Source organism: Pleurodeles waltl, chromosome 2_2 (genome assembly GCF_031143425.1).
Source record: "Pleurodeles waltl isolate 20211129_DDA chromosome 2_2, aPleWal1.hap1.20221129, whole genome shotgun sequence".
In the NCBI taxonomy this organism is placed as follows: Eukaryota; Metazoa; Chordata; class Amphibia; order Caudata; family Salamandridae; genus Pleurodeles; species Pleurodeles waltl.
In genome coordinates, this window is record NC_090439.1 from 154082976 (window position 1) to 154101369 (window position 18394).

General features: G+C 46.3%; 1 protein-coding gene across 5 annotated transcripts in view; it reads left to right on the forward strand.

The window, feature by feature from the left end:
* LOC138280823 (poly(rC)-binding protein 3-like) overlaps nucleotides 1-18394 on the forward strand; it is a 2739176-nt gene that overhangs the window by 1767481 nt on the left and 953301 nt on the right. For 4 of the 5 annotated variants that reach the window (XM_069219527.1, XM_069219542.1, XM_069219532.1 and 1 more), the window contains exon 7: nucleotides 13126-13231. The gene's annotated coding sequence lies outside the window, so the exon portion shown is untranslated. Of the gene's footprint in view, nucleotides 1-13125; nucleotides 13232-18394 lie in introns of those variants that run through there. The other variant, XM_069219524.1, reaches the window with a different exon arrangement.

The following is an 18394-nucleotide window of genomic DNA, read 5'->3' on the forward strand; positions in this document are numbered from 1 at the left end:
GCGCTAGGCCTACCCACACAAGTGAGGTATCATTTTTATCGGGAGACGTGGGGGAACGCTGGGTGGAAGGAAATTTGTGGCTCCTCTCAGATTCCAGAACTTTCTGCCACAGAAATGTGAGGAACATGTGTTTTTTTAGCCACATTTTGAGGTTTGCAAAGGATTCTGGGTAACCGAACCTGGTCCGAGCCACACAAGTCACCCCTCCTTGGATTCCCCTAGGTCTCTAGTTTTCAGAAATGCACAGGTTTGGTAGGTTTCCCTAGGTGGCGGCTGAGCTAGAGGCCAAAATCTACAGGTAGTCACTTTGCTAAAAACAGCTCTGTTTTCTGTGATGTGTCCAGGTTGTGTTTTGGGGCATATCCTGTCGCGGGCGCTAGGCCTACCCACACAAGTGAGGTATCATTTTTATCGGGAGACGTGGGGGAATGCTGGGTGGAAGGAAATTTGTCGCTCCTCTCAGATTCCAGAACTTTCTGCCACAGAAATGTGAGGAACATGTGTTTTTTTAGCCAAATTTTGAGGTTTGCAAAGGATTCTGGGTAACAGAACCTGGTCCGAGCCACACAAGTCACCCCTCCTTGGATTCCCCTAGGTCTCTAGTTTTCAGAAATGCACAGGTTTGGTAGGTTTCCCTAGGTGGCGGCTGAGCTAGAGGCCAAAATCTACAGGTAGTCACTTTGCTAAAAACAGCTCTGTTTTCTGTGATGTGTCCACGTTGTGTTTTGGGGCATATCCTGTCGCGGGCGATAGGCCTACCCACACAAGTGAGGTATCATTTTTATCGGGAGACATGGGGGAACGCTGGGTGGAAGGAAATTTGTGGCTCCTCTCAGATTCCAGAACTTTCTGCCACAGAAATGTGAGGAACATGTGTTTTTTTAGCCACATTTTGAGGTTTGCAAAGGATTCTGGGTAACCGAACCTGGTCCGAGCCACACAAGTCACCCCTCCTTGGATTCCCCTAGGTCTCTAGTTTTCAGAAATGCACAGGTTTGGTAGGTTTCCCTAGGTGGCGGCTGAGCTAGACGCCAAAATCTACAGGTAGTCACTTTGCTAAAAACAGCTCTGTTTTCTGTGATATGTCCACGTTGTGTTTTGGGGCATATCCTGTCGCGGGCGCTAGGCCTACCCACACAAGTGAGGTATCATTTTTATCGGGAGACGTGGGGGAACGCTGGGTGGAAGGAAATTTGTGGCTCCTCTCAGATTCCAGAACTTTCTGCCACAGAAATGTGAGGAACATGTGTTTTTTTAGCCACATTTTGAGGTTTGCAAAGGATTCTGGGTAACCGAACCTGGTCCGAGCCACACAAGTCACCCCTCCTTGGATTCCCCTAGGTCTCTAGTTTTCAGAAATGCACAGCTTTGGTAGGTTTCCCTAGGTGGCGGCTGAGCTAGAGGCCAAAATCTACAGGTAGTCACTTTGCTAAAAACAGCTCTGTTTTCTGTGATGTGTCCAGGTTGTGTTTTGGGGCATATCCTGTCGCGGGCGCTAGGCCTACCCACACAAGTGAGGTATCATTTTTATCGGGAGACGTGGGGGAATGCTGGGTGGAAGGAAATTTGTCGCTCCTCTCAGATTCCAGAACTTTCTGCCACAGAAATGTGAGGAACATGTGTTTTTTTAGCCAAATTTTGAGGTTTGCAAAGGATTCTGGGTAACAGAACCTGGTCCGAGCCACACAAGTCACCCCTCCTTGGATTCCCCTAGGTCTCTAGTTTTCAGAAATGCACAGGTTTGGTAGGTTTCCCTAGGTGGCGGCTGAGCTAGAGGCCAAAATCTACAGGTAGTCACTTTGCTAAAAACAGCTCTGTTTTCTGTGATGTGTCCAGGTTGTGTTTTGGGGCATATCCTGTCGCGGGCGCTAGGCCTACCCACACAAGTGAGGTATCATTTTTATCGGGAGACGTGGGGGAATGCTGGGTGGAAGGAAATTTGTCGCTCCTCTCAGATTCCAGAACTTTCTGTCACCGAAATGAGAGGAAAAAGTGTTTTTTGGGCCAAATTTTGATGTTTGCAAAGGAGTCTGGGTAACATAACCTGGTCAGAGCCCCACAAGTCACCCCATCTTGGATTCCCCTGGGTTTCTAGTTTTCAAAAATGCACTGGTTTGCTAGGTTTCCTCAGGTGTCGGCTGAGCTACAGGCCAAAATCCACAGGTAGGCACTGCTTTTTATAAAAAAATGTGATGTGTCCACGTTGTGTTTTGGGCCCTTTCCTTTCGTGGGCGCTAGTCCTACCCACACAAGTGAGGTATCATTTTTATCGGGAGACTTGGGGGAACGCTGGGTAGAAGGAAATTTGTGGCTCCTCTCAGATTCCAGAACTTTCTGCCACAGAAATGTGAGTAACATGTGTATTTTTAGCCAAATTTTGAGGTTTGCAAAGGATTCTGGGTAACAGAACCTGGTCCGAGCCCCGCAAGTCACCCCTCCTTGGATTCCCCTAGGTCTCTAGTTTTCAGAAATGCACAGGTTTGGTAGGTTTCCCTAGGTGCCGGCTGAGCTAGAGGCCAAAATCTACAGGTAGGCACTTCGCAAAAAACACCTCTGTTTTTTTCCAAAATTTAGGATGTGTCCACGTTGCGCTTTGGGGTGTTTCCTGTCGCCGGCGCTAGGCCTACCCACGCAAGTGAGGTATCATTTTTATCGGGAGACGTGGGGGAACGCTGGGTGGAAGGAAATTTGTGTCTCCTCTCAGATTCCAGAACTTTCTGCCACAGAAATGTGAGGAACATGTGTTTTTTAGCCAAATTTTGAGGTTTGCAAAGGATACTGGGTAACAGAACCTGGTCCGAGCCACACAAGTCACCCCTCCTTGGATTCCCCTAGGTCTCTAGTTTTCAGAAATGCACAGGTTTGGTAGGTTTCCCTAGGTGGCGGCTGAGCTAGAGGCCAAAATCTACAGGTAGTCACTTTGCTAAAAACAGCTCTGTTTTCTGTGATATGTCCACGTTGTGTTTTGGGGCATATCCTGTCGCGGGCGCTAGGCCTACCCACACAAGTGAGGTATCATTTTTATCGGGAGACGTGGGGGAACGCTGGGTGGAAGGAAATTTGTGGCTCCTCTCAGATTCCAGAACTTTCTGCCACAGAAATGTGATGAACATGTGTTTTTTTAGCCACATTTTGAGGTTTGCAAAGGATTCTGGGTAACCGAACCTGGTCCGAGCCACACAAGTCACCCCTCCTTGGATTCCCCTAGGTCTCTAGTTTTCAGAAATGCACAGGTTTGGTAGGTTTCCCTAGGTGGCGGCTGAGCTAGAGGCCAAAATCTACAGGTAGTCACTTTGCTAAAAACAGCTCTGTTTTCTGTGATGTGTCCAGGTTGTGTTTTGGGGCATATCCTGTCGCGGGCGCTAGGCCTACCCACACAAGTGAGGTATCATTTTTATCGGGAGACGTGGGGGAATGCTGGGTGGAAGGAAATTTGTCGCTCCTCTCAGATTCCAGAACTTTCTGCCACAGAAATGTGAGGAACATGTGTTTTTTTAGCCAAATTTTGAGGTTTGCAAAGGATTCTGAGTAACAGAACCTGGTCCGAGCCACACAAGTCACCCCTCCTTGGATTCCCCTAGGTCTCTAGTTTTCAGAAATGCACAGGTTTGGTAGGTTTCCCTAGGTGGCGGCTGAGCTAGAGGCCAAAATCTACAGGTAGTCACTTTGCTAAAAACAGCTCTGTTTTCTGTGATGTGTCCAGGTTGTGTTTTGGGGCATATCCTGTCGCGGGCGCTAGGCCTACCCACACAAGTGAGGTATCATTTTTATCGGGAGACGTGGGGGAATGCTGGGTGGAAGGAAATTTGTCGCTCCTCTCAGATTCCAGAACTTTCTGTCACCGAAATGAGAGGAAAAAGTGTTTTTTGGGCCAAATTTTGATGTTTGCAAAGGAGTCTGGGTAACATAACCTGGTCAGAGCCCCACAAGTCACCCCATCTTGGATTCCCCTGGGTTTCTAGTTTTCAAAAATGCACTGGTTTGCTAGGTTTCCTCAGGTGTCGGCTGAGCTACAGGCCAAAATCCACAGGTAGGCACTGCTTTTTATAAAAAAATGTGATGTGTCCACGTTGTGTTTTGGGCCCTTTCCTTTCGTGGGCGCTAGTCCTACCCACACAAGTGAGGTATCATTTTTATCGGGAGACTTGGGGGAACGCTGGGTAGAAGGAAATTTGTGGCTCCTCTCAGATTCCAGAACTTTCTGCCACAGAAATGTGAGTAACATGTGTATTTTTAGCCAAATTTTGAGGTTTGCAAAGGATTCTGGGTAACAGAACCTGGTCCGAGCCCCGCAAGTCACCCCTCCTTGGATTCCCCTAGGTCTCTAGTTTTCAGAAATGCACAGGTTTGGTAGGTTTCCCTAGGTGCCGGCTGAGCTAGAGGCCAAAATCTACAGGTAGGCACTTCGCAAAAAACACCTCTGTTTTTTTCCAAAATTTAGGATGTGTCCACGTTGCGCTTTGGGGTGTTTCCTGTCGCCGGCGCTAGGCCTACCCACGCAAGTGAGGTATCATTTTTATCGGGAGACGTGGGGGAACGCTGGGTGGAAGGAAATTTGTGTCTCCTCTCAGATTCCAGAACTTTCTGCCACAGAAATGTGAGGAACATGTGTTTTTTAGCCAAATTTTGAGGTTTGCAAAGGATACTGGGTAACAGAACCTGGTCCGAGCCACACAAGTCACCCCTCCTTGGATTCCCCTAGGTCTCTAGTTTTCAGAAATGCACAGGTTTGGTAGGTTTCCCTAGGTGGCGGCTGAGCTAGAGGCCAAAATCTACAGGTAGTCACTTTGCTAAAAACAGCTCTGTTTTCTGTGATATGTCCACGTTGTGTTTTGGGGCATATCCTGTCGCGGGCGCTAGGCCTACCCACACAAGTGAGGTATCATTTTTATCGGGAGACGTGGGGGAACGCTGGGTGGAAGGAAATTTGTGGCTCCTCTCAGATTCCAGAACTTTCTGCCACAGAAATGTGAGGAACATGTGTTTTTTTAGCCACATTTTGAGGTTTGCAAAGGATTCTGGGTAACCGAACCTGGTCCGAGCCACACAAGTCACCCCTCCTTGGATTCCCCTAGGTCTCTAGTTTTCAGAAATGCACAGGTTTGGTAGGTTTCCCTAGGTGGCGGCTGAGCTAGAGGCCAAAATCTACAGGTAGTCACTTTGCTAAAAACAGCTCTGTTTTCTGTGATGTGTCCAGGTTGTGTTTTGGGGCATATCCTGTCGCGGGCGCTAGGCCTACCCACACAAGTGAGGTATCATTTTTATCGGGAGACGTGGGGGAATGCTGGGTGGAAGGAAATTTGTCGCTCCTCTCAGATTCCAGAACTTTCTGCCACAGAAATGTGAGGAACATGTGTTTTTTTAGCCAAATTTTGAGGTTTGCAAAGGATTCTGGGTAACAGAACCTGGTCCGAGCCACACAAGTCACCCCTCCTTGGATTCCCCTAGGTCTCTAGTTTTCAGAAATGCACAGGTTTGGTAGGTTTCCCTAGGTGGCGGCTGAGCTAGAGGCCAAAATCTACAGGTAGTCACTTTGCTAAAAACAGCTCTGTTTTCTGTGATGTCTCCACGTTGTGTTTTGGGGCATATCCTGTCGCGGGCGCTAGGCCTACCCACACAAGTGAGGTATCATTTTTATCGGGAGACGTGGGGGAACGCTGGGTTGAAGGAAATTTGTGGCTCCTCTCAGATTCCAGAACTTTCTGCCACAGAAATGTGAGGAACATGTGTTTTTTTAGCCACATTTTGAGGTTTGCAAAGGATTCTGGGTAACCGAACCTGGTCCGAGCCACACAAGTCACCCCTCCTTGGATTCCCCTAGGTCTCTAGTTTTCAGAAATGCACAGGTTTGGTAGGTTTCCCTAGGTGGCGGCTGAGCTAGAGGCCAAAATCTACAGGTAGTCACTTTGCTAAAAACAGCTCTGTTTTCTGTGATATGTCCACGTTGTGTTTTGGGGCATATCCTGTCGCGGGCGCTAGGCCTACCCACACAAGTGAGGTATCATTTTTATCGGGAGACGTGGGGGAACGCTGGGTGGAAGGAAATTTGTGGCTCCTCTCAGATTCCAGAACTTTCTGCCACAGAAATGTGAGGAACATGTGTTTTTTTAGCCACATTTTGAGGTTTGCAAAGGATTCTGGGTAACCGAACCTGGTCCGAGCCACACAAGTCACCCCTCCTTGGATTCCCCTAGGTCTCTAGTTTTCAGAAATGCACAGGTTTGGTAGGTTTCCCTAGGTGGCGGCTGAACTAGAGGCCAAAATCTACAGGTAGTCACTTTGCTAAAAACAGCTCTGTTTTCTGTGATGTGTCCAGGTTGTGTTTTGGGGCATATCCTGTCGCGGGCGCTAGGCCTACCCACACAAGTGAGGTATCATTTTTATCGGGAGACGTGGGGGAATGCTGGGTGGAAGGAAATTTGTCGCTCCTCTCAGATTCCAGAACTTTCTGCCACAGAAATGTGAGGAACATGTGTTTTTTTAGCCAAATTTTGAGGTTTGCAAAGGATTCTGGGTAACAGAACCTGGTCCGAGCCACACAAGTCACCCCTCCTTGGATTCCCCTAGGTCTCTAGTTTTCAGAAATGCACAGGTTTGGTAGGTTTCCCTAGGTGGCGGCTGAGCTAGAGGCCAAAATCTACAGGTAGTCACTTTGCTAAAAACAGCTCTGTTTTCTGTGATGTGTCCACGTTGTGTTTTGGGGCATATCCTGTCGCGGGCGCTAGGCCTACCCACACAAGTGAGGTATCATTTTTATCGGGAGACGTGGGGGAACGCTGGGTGGAAGGAAATTTGTGGCTCCTCTCAGATTCCAGAACTTTCTGCCACAGAAATGTGAGGAACATGTGTTTTTTTAGCCACATTTTGAGGTTTGCAAAGGATTCTGGGTAACCGAACCTGGTCCGAGCCACACAAGTCACCCCTCCTTGGATTCCCCTAGGTCTCTAGTTTTCAGAAATGCACAGGTTTGGTAGGTTTCCCTAGGTGGCGGCTGAGCTAGAGGCCAAAATCTACAGGTAGTCACTTTGCTAAAAACAGCTCTGTTTTCTGTGATATGTCCACGTTGTGTTTTGGGGCATATCCTGTCGCGGGCGCTAGGCCTACCCACACAAGTGAGGTATCATTTTTATCGGGAGACGTGGGGGAACGCTGGGTGGAAGGAAATTTGTGGCTCCTCTCAGATTCCAGAACTTTCTGCCACAGAAATGTGAGGAACATGTGTTTTTTTAGCCACATTTTGAGGTTTGCAAAGGATTCTGGGTAACCGAACCTGGTCCGAGCCACACAAGTCACCCCTCCTTGGATTCCCCTAGGTCTCTAGTTTTCAGAAATGCACAGGTTTGGTAGGTTTCCCTAGGTGGCGGCTGAGCTAGAGGCCAAAATCTACAGGTAGTCACTTTGCTAAAAACAGCTCTGTTTTCTGTGATGTGTCCAGGTTGTGTTTTGGGGCATATCCTGTCGCGGGCGCTAGGCCTACCCACACAAGTGAGGTATCATTTTTATCGGGAGACGTGGGGGAATGCTGGGTGGAAGGAAATTTGTCGCTCCTCTCAGATTCCAGAACTTTCTGTCACCGAAATGAGAGGAAAAAGTGTTTTTTGGGCCAAATTTTGATGTTTGCAAAGGAGTCTGGGTAACATAACCTGGTCAGAGCCCCACAAGTCACCCCATCTTGGATTCCCCTGGGTTTCTAGTTTTCAAAAATGCACTGGTTTGCTAGGTTTCCTCAGGTGTCGGCTGAGCTACAGGCCAAAATCCACAGGTAGGCACTGCTTTTTATAAAAAAATGTGATGTGTCCACGTTGTGTTTTGGGCCCTTTCCTTTCGTGGGCGCTAGTCCTACCCACACAAGTGAGGTATCATTTTTATCGGGAGACTTGGGGGAACGCTGGGTAGAAGGAAATTTGTGGCTCCTCTCAGATTCCAGAACTTTCTGCCACAGAAATGTGAGTAACATGTGTATTTTTAGCCAAATTTTGAGGTTTGCAAAGGATTCTGGGTAACAGAACCTGGTCCGAGCCCCGCAAGTCACCCCTCCTTGGATTCCCCTAGGTCTCTAGTTTTCAGAAATGCACAGGTTTGGTAGGTTTCCCTAGGTGCCGGCTGAGCTAGAGGCCAAAATCTACAGGTAGGCACTTCGCAAAAAACACCTCTGTTTTTTTCCAAAATTTAGGATGTGTCCACGTTGCGCTTTGGGGTGTTTCCTGTCGCCGGCGCTAGGCCTACCCACGCAAGTGAGGTATCATTTTTATCGGGAGACGTGGGGGAACGCTGGGTGGAAGGAAATTTGTGTCTCCTCTCAGATTCCAGAACTTTCTGCCACAGAAATGTGAGGAACATGTGTTTTTTAGCCAAATTTTGAGGTTTGCAAAGGATACTGGGTAACAGAACCTGGTCCGAGCCACACAAGTCACCCCTCCTTGGATTCCCCTAGGTCTCTAGTTTTCAGAAATGCACAGGTTTGGTAGGTTTCCCTAGGTGGCGGCTGAGCTAGAGGCCAAAATCTACAGGTAGTCACTTTGCTAAAAACAGCTCTGTTTTCTGTGATATGTCCACGTTGTGTTTTGGGGCATATCCTGTCGCGGGCGCTAGGCCTACCCACACAAGTGAGGTATCATTTTTATCGGGAGACGTGGGGGAACGCTGGGTGGAAGGAAATTTGTGGCTCCTCTCAGATTCCAGAACTTTCTGCCACAGAAATGTGAGGAACATGTGTTTTTTTAGCCACATTTTGAGGTTTGCAAAGGATTCTGGGTAACCGAACCTGGTCCGAGCCACACAAGTCACCCCTCCTTGGATTCCCCTAGGTCTCTAGTTTTCAGAAATGCACAGGTTTGGTAGGTTTCCCTAGGTGGCGGCTGAGCTAGAGGCCAAAATCTACAGGTAGTCACTTTGCTAAAAACAGCTCTGTTTTCTGTGATGTGTCCAGGTTGTGTTTTGGGGCATATCCTGTCGCGGGCGCTAGGCCTACCCACACAAGTGAGGTATCATTTTTATCGGGAGACGTGGGGGAATGCTGGGTGGAAGGAAATTTGTCGCTCCTCTCAGATTCCAGAACTTTCTGCCACAGAAATGTGAGGAACATGTGTTTTTTTAGCCAAATTTTGAGGTTTGCAAAGGATTCTGGGTAACAGAACCTGGTCCGAGCCACACAAGTCACCCCTCCTTGGATTCCCCTAGGTCTCTAGTTTTCAGAAATGCACAGGTTTGGTAGGTTTCCCTAGGTGGCGGCTGAGCTAGAGGCCAAAATCTACAGGTAGTCACTTTGCTAAAAACAGCTCTGTTTTCTGTGATGTGTCCACGTTGTGTTTTGGGGCATATCCTGTCGCGGGCGCTAGGCCTACCCACACAAGTGAGGTATCATTTTTATCGGGAGACGTGGGGGAACGCTGGGTGGAAGGAAATTTGTGGCTCCTCTCAGATTCCAGAACTTTCTGCCACAGAAATGTGAGGAACATGTGTTTTTTTAGCCACATTTTGAGGTTTGCAAAGGATTCTGGGTAACCGAACCTGGTCCGAGCCACACAAGTCACCCCTCCTTGGATTCCCCTAGGTCTCTAGTTTTCAGAAATGCACAGGTTTGGTAGGTTTCCCTAGGTGGCGGCTGAGCTAGAGGCCAAAATCTACAGGTAGTCACTTTGCTAAAAACAGCTCTGTTTTCTGTGATATGTCCACGTTGTGTTTTGGGGCATATCCTGTCGCGGGCGCTAGGCCTACCCACACAAGTGAGGTATCATTTTTATCGGGAGACGTGGGGGAACGCTGGGTGGAAGGAAATTTGTGGCTCCTCTCAGATTCCAGAACTTTCTGCCACAGAAATGTGAGGAACATGTGTTTTTTTAGCCACATTTTGAGGTTTGCAAAGGATTCTGGGTAACCGAACCTGGTCCGAGCCACACAAGTCACCCCTCCTTGGATTCCCCTAGGTCTCTAATTTTCAGAAATGCACAGGTTTGGTAGGTTTCCCTAGGTGGCGGCTGAGCTAGAGGCCAAAATCTACAGGTAGTCACTTTGCTAAAAACAGCTCTGTTTTCTGTGATGTGTCCAGGTTGTGTTTTGGGGCATATCCTGTCGCGGGCGCTAGGCCTACCCACACAAGTGAGGTATCATTTTTATCGGGAGACGTGGGGAAATGCTGGGTGGAAGGAAATTTGTCGCTCCTCTCAGATTCCAGAACTTTCTGCCACAGAAATGTGAGGAACATGTGTTTTTTTAGCCACATTTTGAGGTTTGCAAAGGATTCTGGGTAACAGAACCTGGTCCGAGCCACACAAGTCACCCCTCCTTGGATTCCCCTAGGTCTCTAGTTTTCAGAAATGCACAGGTTTGGTAGGTTTCCCTAGGTGGCGGCTGAGCTAGAGGCCAAAATCTACAGGTAGTCACTTTGCTAAAAACAGCTCTGTTTTCTGTGATGTGTCCACGTTGTGTTTTGGGGCATATCCTGTCGCGGGCGCTAGGCCTACCCAAACAAGTGAGGTATCATTTTTATCGGGAGACTTGGGGGAACATAGAATAGCAAAACAAGTGTTATTGCCCCTTGTCTTTCTCTACATTTATTCCTTCCAAATATAGGGGTGTGTGTAAAAAAGACATCTATTTGAGAAATTCCATGTAATTCATGTGCTACTATGGTCACCCCGGAATTCAGAGATGTGCAAATAACCACTGCTCCTCAACACCTTATCTTGTGCCCTTTTTGGAAATGCAAAGGTTTTCTTGATAGCTATTTTTTACTCCTTATATTTCAGCAAATGAATTACTGTATACCCGGTATAGAATGAAAACGCACTGCAGGGTGCAGCTCATTTATTGGCTCTGGGTTCCTCGGGTTCTTGATGAACCTACAAACCCTATATATCCCCGCAACCAGAGGAGCCAAGCAGACGTAACGGTATATTGCTTTCGATAATCTGACATTGCAGGGAAAAGTTACAGAGTAAAAAGTAGAGAAAAATTTATGTTTTTTTCACCTCAATTTCAATATTTTTCTTTTTCAGCTGTTATTTTCAGTAGGAAACCCTTGTAGGATCTACACAAATGACCCCTTGCTGAATTCAGAATTTTGTCTACTTTTCAGAAATGTTTAGGTTTCTGGGATCCAGCATTGGTTTCATGACCATTCCTGTCACTGACTGGAAGGAGGCTGAAAGCACAAAAAATTGCACAAATGGGGTATGCCCCAGTAAAATGCCAAAATTGTGTTGAAAAATTGGGTTTTCGGATTCAAGTCTGCCTGTTCCTGAAAGCTGGGAAGCTGCTGAGTTTAGCACCGCAAACCCTTTGTTGATGCCATTTTCAGGGGAAAAACCACAAGCCTTCTTCTGCAGCCCCTTTTTCCAATTTTTTTGAAAAAAACGAAATTTTCACTGTATTTTGGCCAATTTCTTGGCCTCCTTCAGGGGAACCCACAAAGTCTGGGTACCTTTAGAATCCCTAGGATGTTGGAAAAAAAGGACGCAAATTTGGCTTGGTTAGCTTATGTGGACAAAAAGTTATGAGTGCCTAAGCGCGAACTGCCCCAAATAGGCAAAAAAAGGCCTGGCACAGGAGGGGGAAAAGGCCTGGCAGCGAAGGGGTTAAGTTAGCAAGGTCTTGGGCCTAGTTGCAGGGCTTCATGTTAAGTTGCACTGTTCAAATAATTAACATAAAAATGGCTGTTTGGAGAAATTAATACTTGTATTATTTCGCTGGATTGACCAAACACTAATAGATGGTTTCTTTTCCCATGAGAAGTGCTTGTTAGAATATGCTGTATTAGCTAATGATACATTGTAAAATTCTGTGTGTGTGAAAGCGATGTTCCCAAGAGCTAACAATGGATGCACTGACTGAAGGACAGACAGAGATGCAAATTGTTACCTGAAGAGTCCAACAATGGGAACAGGAGACAATGGGCCAAACATCGACATGTGAAAGACAGTTTAGTTATATCTTAAATTTGAAATTCTGCTTTCATTGAACTAAATCTAAACGTACAATTCTTTGACCAATGGCAACATGGGAACAGTTTTAGATGATTTTAACTTAGCCTGACCGCATCAAGAGAAGAGAGGCTTATTCCTGCTTTCCTTCTCCACCTATGAGGTGTACTCGCTTTGACTCTGCTACTTAGAGAATTCTATCTTTAGCTTTATTGCTTAACTTTGATGCTGAATACTGATCCTTAGACTATGCTGTGCAAATGGTTTGGATAGTTTAGAGCACCAGTTCTGAACCATTCCCTTTCATGGTCCGATGCTCATGCTGACCGAACAGACGTCCAGTTGACGAAGACAGTCGCAGCTTGCTGATCCGTACTGAGGAAAGGTATTAATCAAATTTTATTGTTTGATGCAATTTGTCTTTTTTTTCTAGGTACCAAACACTAATTTTGATAGAGCCATAGCTAGATGTATTTCCAAATTTGTGTTGACTAAATTGTTTTGCATGAAGTCCAAACATGCTATTCTAATCAGAAGGTTAGTGAGGGATGACCCTAAATGTTAGTAGGTTGTTATTAATAATTAATTGACATTATTCAGTTGCTGAATCTAAATGTATGTTACTTCTATTGCTCAATTGTTCCTACTATTGATTTGTACTGTAATATTAGAATGTGCAACAATTCATGCTTTGGTAAAATTTTGATTCTTTAGAAGATTTGGTCAACCAGTGTTGTTTCTGTATGTATATCATTTGACTTTGAAACTAAGTAATGTGATATTAACATTGTTAATATAGGGAAATAAACATTCTAACTTTTACATGAGGTGTGGTTATTCATGGCCAAAGGGGTTATGGTGCATGGAATTACTAACTCCAAAGATTATTGATTCTATTGATTGATATTGTTATTGATTGGTATTGAAACTGAGTCCTACGGTGGGATTTACTCTAAGCGCAGTCAAATGGTGCATCGCACCTCTAACGCATCCCTTATAAATTGAAGATAAGAACCCAAAAAAGGCCATGCGTACTCACAGAGTTACAGTATTCAAAGCTGAGAATTATAATGGAGCCCATGGACTTTCTTAGAGCTGCTAGACCATGTTTAGGTCATTAGAAATAACAGGCCACAAAAGCCTAATTGTGAAAAGAGTTTGAAGGTCAGTGAACTAAAGGTAAGATTACTTTATTCTATGACAGGGACATCTCCGGCCGGAGTAGGGAGGACACCTTTGAAGAAAGAAGAGAGAGAGCGAAAATAGAAGAACAAAGGAAAAAGAAACAGCCATAACATAAAACAAAAACAGTAAGTCAATTTGATATATACATAACAATGAGAAAATGTGCAGCCCTCACCTAGCTACAGCTACATAATTCAATCATTGGAGTAATATGTATTGTGATGCATTCTTTTCTTCCTTTTCATTTCTGAGAGCATCATCCTTATTGTTTTTCCCTTCTTTTTCCTGTCTCTAGAAATAGTCAACAAACGTTTGACTCCAGACTCACCCGTCTTCTGTTTTTACAAGGTTGCTAAACACTTTAAGTATTTTAAATGGTGTTCGGAAGTTCAACTTATCTCTGTGTCCTTTTGAGGCTTTAATAAGCAATTTTGTCCCCCCACAGCTACACTTGTGAATCCTTTTAGTCTTCTGAAATCTAAGTTCCTCTTCCCTTCTTCCCTTTTCACTGTTTATCTTCTGTGTCAAACACTTGCAAGACCTCCTTTATTCCATCCTTTATTCCAATCCATCCAAAAACGACTTCCTGATGTGATGGTCTTCGTCCCTTAACCATCTCAAATGAATTTTGTCCTCATACTATGTGGTATGAGTCTGTGCAATGAGTTTTTATTCAACACTTTGTTCCTATTCCTTCCATTATTTAGCAAACTGAATGCCCAGCCTCTGCTGTATTTTGTGTTTAAGCTTTGAACTGGCCTCTGAATATTATACCTCTGCTAAGCCACCAATGTCTCCTTGAATTTCTGTCTATGCTCCCAAGGGATGAGCACTGGCCCCAGATTATCCTGTAAAGCATAGTGTCCTGTCAGTACAGCCTCCTAGAATCCCACAATACATTCTAATTCCCTTGCCATGCTGCCACCACAATGGCCAGGCTTAAGATTTGGTTTGGGTAATTGTTTCTACTCTGCATCACAGTCTGTGTCCAATGCCTCATTTTCAGTTGAGGACTCCTGAGGGAGCATTTGTTGGGAGTAGTCCTCCTTCTCCAGCCTATACATCACCTGCCTCAGAAGTAAGGAGTGCCCAATGCTGAGGTTCTTAAGGGCAATTCAATTTGACTAGACACCATGACCATAGACAAGATGGTAATTTAGGTAGCTGTGATGGCAAGAGTGGGAGGGAATGCAGCACCTGTGCAGAACTAAGTAAGTAAATAAATTCATGTGCCCAAAATGTTTATATGGAAGCCACCACCTACTTTCATAACTGATGACCCTTGTGTGGTTGGGTAAGCAAGAACACCAGTTGCAGTGCACTTACTTTATATATCATTAGGTTTGAACATGCAGACAAAGCTCTCATTTCTCCGTACTTTATTTATTTTAGAGTTTTATATAGTGCTGGCAAGACCTGGGGGTGTCAAAGCATTTTACACCAGTACATGTTCATCACAAATCAATCATATAAATAGTAAAGCTCCACTGAATCAAACATATCGGAGTGTATATTATTAAAGCAATACACTGTTCCTAAGAGACCAAGGTGAGCTATAGAAAGTACTCTGGGATCCTAATTAATAGGAGCAAGAGTCCTCACACACCCAAATGGGTGTCATGCTTCATCATCGGACAAGCTCCTCGTCAGACCGGCGCTGCAATGTCTGACGGGCACCACCCAGTGGGGGGCTCTTTGCCGGAGATCTTTTTCTCGATGATGCCTCACTGTCCCGCAAATGAGTAGGGAGGAAGAAACGGGGAGAGTTCAAAGGATGAAAGTAGAAATAAAATTGGCTCAGGACCCTAGATAAATGCTGACTTTATTCTGTTTGTATAGGGTGAAGACCAAGATTAAAATATCAAAAGAGAAAGTGAGATAGAGATGATGCTCAACCACTTTCAAACTATGGGCCTCATTATGACCCTGGCGGTACAGAACCGCCAGGGTCAACGGGGGCGGGAGCACCGCCGACAGGCCGGCGGTGCTCCCTTGGGCGTTCCGACCGCGGCGGTAACGCCGTGGTCGGACCGGGACAGCTGGCGGTCTCCCGCCAGTTTCCCGCTGCCCAAATGAATCCTCCAAGGCGGCGCAGCATGCTGCGCCGCCTTGGGGATTCTGACACCCCCTACCGCCATCCTGTTCCTGGCGGTTCGCCCGCCAGGAACAGGATGGCGGTAGGGGGTGTCGCGGGGCCCCTGGGGGCCCCTGCAGTGCCTATGCCAATGGCATGGGCACTGCAGGCGCCCCCGTAAGAGGGCCCCGCTAGTATTTCACTGTCTGCATAGCAGACAGTGAAATACGCGACGGGTGCAGTAGCACCCGTCGCACCTTCCCACTCCGCCGGCTCGATTACGAGCCGGCTTCATGGTGGGAAGGTCGTTTTCCCCTGGGCTGGCGGGCGGCCTTTCGGCGGCCGCCCGCCAGCCCAGGGGAAAAGTCAAAATACCCGCCGCGGTCTTGCGACCGCGGTACGGTATTTTTACGGCGGGACTTTGGCGGGCGGCCTCCGCCGCCCGCCAAGGTCCGAATGAGGGCCTATATGTCTAGTGGTAGGAAGGTCAGGGAACTACGAGACCCACCTCAAAATTGGGTCGACATGTTTCGCGTCTCGGTGGTCCAGAGCGGATCCAATGACGCTTCTTCAGGACCTAGTGTAAAAGAACTTCTCCAATTTTGAAGCTAAGTTAGCTATTATGTAGTGTTGCAGATAGTCAAAAAAAGGTAATCGTCAGTCACTTACACAAGTCTATTGTGATCAATTGTTTAGTTCCTAATCGTCACCCTGGAAAATATCAAAACATAAGTTGTATCTCAAGACATTTCCTTGAGATAAAGTAAAATAAAATAAAGCAGAACAAACAACAAACTGTGTGGCAAACGGTGACAGTGTAGGTGATCGCACAGCCATGCTTAAGTACACAAAAGTTATGCTTACCCTCCCAGATTGAGTAGGGGCTTCATGGGATCACGCGGGCCATAAGCCAGATCAGCACAACATACTCTTTGTCATGTCAGAAATATAATGAGGGAACAAATATAAACGTTAAAAGAGAAATATCATGCCCTACACCACATGGAGAGACTACACAGAATGTGTGTAAATGTCAAAAACCAGACAGGGAGGGAATTCCCTCTGCAGAAAGACATACTGTTCATTTGATTGTAATGTATAAGAAGAACATTCATTGATGGTGAGTGTACCTCAAATGCACACATTTTTGTGGAATAAAAACAATTGCTAAGTATCCATACGTGGTGTTCCTACATGAGCTTGGACCAGGCAGCTAACCAATCCACTGTACCGTTGGTCTAATGACTGAGCAATAGCCTATTTATTGCCAATTTATAAAAGACAAAAATCCCTTAGTAAACGAGTCAGACAGAAGTACGGGCAAGAGGAGCCTGCTGCCAAACAGAAACCAGGGAATCGCGCAGGCGAAGCATGCCAGTACACTTACTTGTTGACGGACCTGGTGAAGGGCGGCTCAACCTACCCTTTGGACGCGCTCCCGGATATGAGCGGGGAGCGTGAGACCAGGGGTAAAAATACAACGTACAGCGCGCGTAATCGGCGACCGCTGTGTACGTTGCTAGGGGACGCGAGTGCGTCCCGAGAGCGGCGTGCGTAAAAATTGTTGACGGACTCATGGGGGACTCGGCCATAATACGGCGGCCATCTTAAAGTGAGCTGATAGAAAATGATGTCTATCAGAACAGATAACCGGGATGGCTTCAATATGCCTCATTAATTCCTTTATTCAAATACCCAAGAAAAAGACATGTTCCCAGCTCATCGTCTGTGGCCAATTGTCAGTAAGGATGGCTACTGTATGCCGCATTTACTCCTTTTCTCAAACACTAAGGAAAAAAGTATACTCCTAATTCATCGTCTGACGCCAGTTATTGGCTAATGTTTCTCATGTTGGTTAGTAGTACATCATATCAAGATAAGGTAGTGATAAGGACCGATAAGCGCAGAGGCGCTTGCCTGGTCAATTAGCCAATGGGACTGTCATGTGTTGTTGCCTAGATCAAGGGGAGAGACTCATCCAGGGGATGTCATCATTCAGTCCCCTGTGATGGGTCCCAAGTCTGAACACCCAGCGCTGCTCTAGTTCAAAGAGTGGCCTAGTCTCCTTTTGAGCACATGTCTGTAATACAACCCACCACATATCATCAGGGCTGTGTTGTGCTTCAATATAATGAATGCTAAGTTTAGTTGAAGCTCGACCGCAGCGAATGTTACTGCGGTGTTCATTAATTCTGAGTTTGACCGCTCTTGTGGTCATCCCAACATAAGTTGCACGGGCAAGTTATTAAATATACACAATATTTAGTGTTGCAGTTGGTGTGTTTGAGTAAACACCAGTTGCCAATGGGTGCTAAATCTAATGAATTCAGTTGTTTCGTTAGTGGGCATACATTACAGCTACCACAAGGGTAATGGCCAGTCACTGGTGGTAATCCCCAGAGGGTCCCTTGCTTGTTGGGCGGCGCCCGAGGTTTGGGTCGAGTGTGGACCAATATATCAGGAGTTAGTCTTGTGGGCGATAGATGACTCATTAGCTAATATGTTGGTTGAAGAGGAGGTTCTTCAACTGTCTTGTGTCCTCATGTGTACTGGAATGGAGTTTCAGATTTTAGGGGCATTGCTGGTAAAGGGGCGTGTCTGGGTCTTTTCTTTGTGGGCTTTAGATGGAATGAGAAGTAGTGTGTTTGAGCTTCTTAGTTTTTTTGCCTGTCCTGCGTTTTTGAGTTTAGAGGTGAGGCATGCTGGATTCCCAGCGTGCAGGGCTGTGTGAGTTAGACAGGCAGTTCTAAACCTTCAGCGAGCCTCATTTGGGAGCCACTTTAGTTCTTTCAGGGCGGGGGAGATGTGGTCATATTTTTAGATTCTTGTGACCATTCTGGCTGCTGCATTGAGAGTGGATTTCATGGGTGCAAGATGGACTTTTCCCATGCCTGTGAGGGTGGTGTTCCCTGAGTCTAACCTGGACATCACCAGTGCTTGCGTGGTATTTTTAAGCTCATCTGGCAGCAGGAATAGTCTAATTTTGTTCAGCAGTTCTAGCTTGTAGAAAGCATTCTTCACACTATTCTTTCTATGGTCCTTCGTAGTCAAATTAGTGCCCAGTGTGATTCTTAGAGACTCGACAGAATCTGCTGGGGTGAGATTGCATTTAATAGCGTCTATGAACTTTATCCATTCTTGCATCTGGGGGACTGCTCTGCCTTTGAAATGAGAGGAATTTCTGTCTTATCTTGGTTGAGTTTTAGGTGGTTGC